The sequence below is a fragment of the Hylobates moloch genome, unplaced genomic scaffold (genome assembly GCF_009828535.3).
Source record: "Hylobates moloch isolate HMO894 unplaced genomic scaffold, HMol_V3 SCAFFOLD_10, whole genome shotgun sequence".
Taxonomy (NCBI): Eukaryota; Metazoa; Chordata; class Mammalia; order Primates; family Hylobatidae; genus Hylobates; species Hylobates moloch.
Window position 1 is genome coordinate 32,444,356 of NW_026652285.1, and position 4,652 is coordinate 32,449,007.

Consider the following 4,652-nt stretch of genomic DNA (forward strand, 5'->3'; position numbering starts at 1 on the left):
TGTAATCCCAGCACTTTGGGAGGCCGAGGCAGGCAGATCACCTGAGGTCAGGAGTTCCAGACCAGTCTGACCAACAAGAAGAAACCCTGTTTTTACTAAAAATACAAAATTAGCCCGGTGTGGTGGCATGCGCCTGTAGTCGCAGCTACTCAGGAGGCTGAGGCAGGAGAATCTCTCGAACCCAGGAGATAGAGGTTGCGGCGAGCTGAGATCACGCTGTTGCACTCTGGCCTGGGCAACAAGAGTGAAACTCCATCTCAAAAAACAAAAACAAAAACAAAAACAAAAAAAACCTCCAGATGGTCTCTGTTTGTCCTTGGGTGCACTGATCAGCTGCAAAGAGGCAGTTTGTCCCTCAAAGGGCTGACAGAGTTATGAGGAAAGGCAGTTCTTAGTTGTATGCAGGTTTTCTGAGAATTCTGGCTACTTTAGCTATTGAGTGTTGGTCATGCATCCCTGTCTGCATCGTGATGGCCTGTATCTTTCCACGGGTACCTGCGCTATTTCTCTCATTGGAATTTGTTACATGTTTAGACTTTAGGAAATTAACAATGTGTGAATTCTGCAATGATGCTTTGGGGCCTGAGTTGAAACATGAATGTGCAAATATATGTCATAGCTGTTGATCCTTAGCTTGCAGAACAGGGGATGAAACCAGCATACTGCCATATCTCTAAGGCCATGGGTCATCTGGCTGCATGTTGGACAAAGCACAACACACAGTGAGATCTTAGAAAGCCCATTTCCTAGGATAGAGAATTGTGATAACAATTGTAAACACATCTCATCTTCTCTGAGAGATATAAAAGTGAAGATTTTATTGTCATACCTTTTGGGAATATGTCACAAAAGATGAAAGACATTCTTGTTGTCTGGAAACAGCCAAAGAATCTAAGTCCACATATAAATACATAATTTATTATTTCAGATGCACATAAGGAAATAGTACCCATAATCCAAATTACAATTATATTGTCCACTTCATCAGAACCCGAGTGAGACTTAAGGGCAAAGAATGAGCTGATCACGCTCTTTCTCTCTGATCAAGATCATTCTTTCCTTTTCTCCCCCGACACCTGCACACCCAGGAAAGGCATGCAGCAAGAAGCTCAAAATCTACAAGCCAGGTAGAGAGCCCTCACCAGAAACAGAAACAGCTGGCACCTTGATCTTGGACTTCCCAGGCCTCCAGAATGGTGAGAAATAAGTGTCTGTTGTTTAAGCCTATAGTCAGCCCAAGCTGACGAAGAAACATGGTCACCCAGAATTAAGGTTTAATTTTTCAGCATCTTCTGCAGTGACTGCATCTTCTGTGGCCACATGAATAAGTTCAGGCTAATAAGTTACAAGCAGAATTAAAGCATGGTAGCTTCTAGAAACCTTTCTTAGAGGACAGCTGGCATATGGCCTTTGCATCCCTTCCTCATTGTCACTCTTTCTATCCTACTGCTTGGAATGTGGTGTGAGAGCTGGAGCTCTTGCTGCCTTCTTAGACTGTGAGGTAAGGACCACACCATAGGGATGATTAAGAAGTAAGCTAGAAGGAGTTTGAGACCCTGAGGACTTGAAGGAATAGAGCTCCTACCACAGTCCCAGATTGCCTATGCTTCAGTCTTTACACAGGACAGAGAAATAAACTGCTGTCTGGTTTAAAGAGTGCTTCTGTGAGACTCTATTATTTTCAGTTAAGCCTAATCCTTGCTGATACACACCTTTTCCCTTATGTTAACTTGACTTCATGGGGCATAGTCCGTAGGTCTCTAGGTCATTTCCTCTTAGTGGTGAGAGGCCAAATCTTGCTCCCTCTGATCACAAATGCAACATGTTGAGAATGTTGTCTTCCTGCCTGCAGCAAGGAATAGGGACATGTCTAGTCATCCCAGGGACATAAGTTTTCCAGCCGCTTCGATTGATTCCCGAAATAGTAGCCATGAGCTCCATGGAGGCAATGTGACTTCACTTTTACTCTGTAGCAAGCATCGCATATACAAAACATATAAGACACCTATCCTTTCCTTAAAGATGTCAGTTCTTTCCTGAAAAACCTTGCTGCTCAGGGGAAAATAAATCATTAGATGGAAAAATATTTCCATTTATTTTAATGGGAAACTTATGATGCATTTCATTCTGACCAATGATATCCTCAATATTCACACGCAGAAAAATCTATTGACCGAACAATGAAAGCAAGTTTATGTAAGAAACAATAATTAGAAAGTACGTAGGTAGAAGTACATAGGTAGAAGGCATTTATATGTGAAAGATGCTATAATGGAGCATATTTTACTCTCAAGGGAGGAAGAAAGATGTGAGTGGGCTGGTAGAGAAGGGATCGGAGAGGTCATTCTTTGGCAGGTGCAGTCTTCTTTCTGTACTATTTACTTCAACAATTTTTCAGCGTTTTGAGGCTTCATAATCATCTTGCACTCAAAGGGCACCACAAATACAATCATAGCACAAAAAATACTTTTAGGGCAAAATAAAAACTAAATACGTGAGTGCTTCAAATAATGTAAAAAATAGTGCACGTGCACAGCCCACTGACATATCACAGAAGATGCTACCTATCTCTTCATCCCCCTTGCATGCCAATATGTTTGGGAATCTTTTTAAAAATAATTGTATTGCAAATCACTCCCTTATTTTTTATTTTTTTTGGAAGATGGAGTTTCGCTCCTGTTGCCCAAGCTGGAGGGCAATGGCGCAATCTTGGCTCACTGCAACCTCTGCCTCCCGGGTTCAAACGAGTCTCCTGCCTCAGCCTCCCCAGTAGCTGAGATTACAGTCATGTGCGGAAAAAGGATTTAGTACAGTTATGCTTCAATGAACACTAGGCCCTTGTGGCAGGGCCAAGCAACTAGAACATGATTCAGAAATCAGTCCGTGAAAGACACACTTGGACAGGACGAAGAGGCATTTCACTGCCATGAAACAAGGCAGGTGAAGGATTCTAAAACACACAGCAGGAGGCACTCCTACCCCTCAGAGCTTATCCCATCTTGGTATGAGGAATGGCTTATTTTCTGATGACCACATGTGGGACTATTTCAACCACTACAAGAAACAACAGAAAGGTTACTGTTTTGTATTATTTACATATACTATACTTTTTTTTCCAGTAAAAGTAAATGTAACACATAAACTAAATTCAGGATTGATCCCAACCTTCTAGAGCCAGCTCTTCTGGGGTCAGGGAGGAAATGTTGTTTGTCACATCACCATGCAGGTTACATTCATCTTCCACTGGAATGACTAGAGCCCCCAGGCAGTGGCCTGACTGCAGAAGAGCAGAGAACTGGCTCCTGGTGGCAGATAGGTACTCTTGCTTCTCCTCATTGGTCATAGCTTAGCATGGTTCCTCCCCACAAATCCTTAGTAAAGAAAACACTGGCAAAAACCCAAGTCACTACCTTTCAACTCTCTTGGACAAGGGGAGCTTTTCCTCAGCTTGGACTGAGAACCTGTAACCTAGAACTGCTATTCCGACTAGACTGTATGAAGGGAGTGGGTACAGGAGACAAATGGCTACAATGAAAATGTGAGCCACTGGTCCCCATCTGCAGCTACAACATAAGATGCCTACAGATGTGGTCAGTGTGACATGTGCAGGGGGCAGGGGCAGAGGAAGGGATGGCCAGGGAGGGTGTTTCAGGGGACAGTAGCATGCCTGCTGGCCTTCACTTCTTAGCCTTGCTCTGGGCAGCCACAGCTTCCATGGCTTTACGCACAGTCGCTTCATCCCCCAGGAACTGCATGGGCTTGATGGGCTTCAAGTTCTTGTCCAATTCATAGACGATGGGAATACCAGTCGGCAGGTTCAGCTCCATGATAGCCTCTTCAGAGAGACCCTCCAGATGCTTGACAATGCCCCGAAGGCTGTTGCCATGGGCTGCAGTCAGTACCCATTTCCCCTCCTTGATCCGAGGAACTATTTCCTTCAGACTCTCACCGGAGGATAGCTGATCTTCAGTGAGGTCTGCATATCTGCAATCCTTACTGATATTGCTGTACAAAGGATGGTCGGGCTCCATCGGAGGTGGTGGGACATCACAGGAGCGCCTCCAGATCTTCACCTGGGCCTCATCATGCTTTGCAGAAGTTTCTGCTTTATTGAGGCCAGTCAGACCCCCATAATGCCACTCCTTGAGGCACCAAGTCCTCACTACTGGCAGCCGTGTCTGATCAATGGCATCTAGCACTATCCAGAGGATCCGATCGCTCTCTTCTGCACTGAGGGGAAGCAGATGTCAAACTCACAGCCAGCATCTCGCAGAGCCTGCCTGCCGCACTTTGCCTCCTTGTGGCCTACCAGGATTAGATTGGCATCGTACCCGCTGCTGACGTGATTCTCCAGGTTCCACGTGTGCTCTCACTACACCTGATCAGTACTAGCTTGTAGGTGACCATGGCGGTGGGCTGGGGATGCAGCCTATGTTTTGGATTCTTGCAAATAATTCCTATTTGTTTCATATGATATTCTCTGACTGGGACTTGCTGTGTCAAGTAATAAGTTGGTGAGTGTGTCTTTGCCTGAAATCAGAAAGTCAGAATATTCTTGTAGCGTATGTCATTGGATAAAAACATTGTTATACTGGGAGGAGAAAAAGGAGTCCTTGTCTGGGACGTAGTAGAAGCTTTCAAAGCCATAATGG

The 4,652-nt window shown here is 44.7% G+C and overlaps 1 pseudogene; it reads right to left on the reverse strand.

The window, feature by feature from the left end:
- Positions 1-3,677: 3,677 nt before the first annotated feature.
- Positions 3,678-4,407, reverse strand: LOC116474170 (phosphoglycerate mutase 1-like; annotated as a pseudogene).
- Between the last annotated feature and the right edge of the window lie 245 nt (positions 4,408-4,652).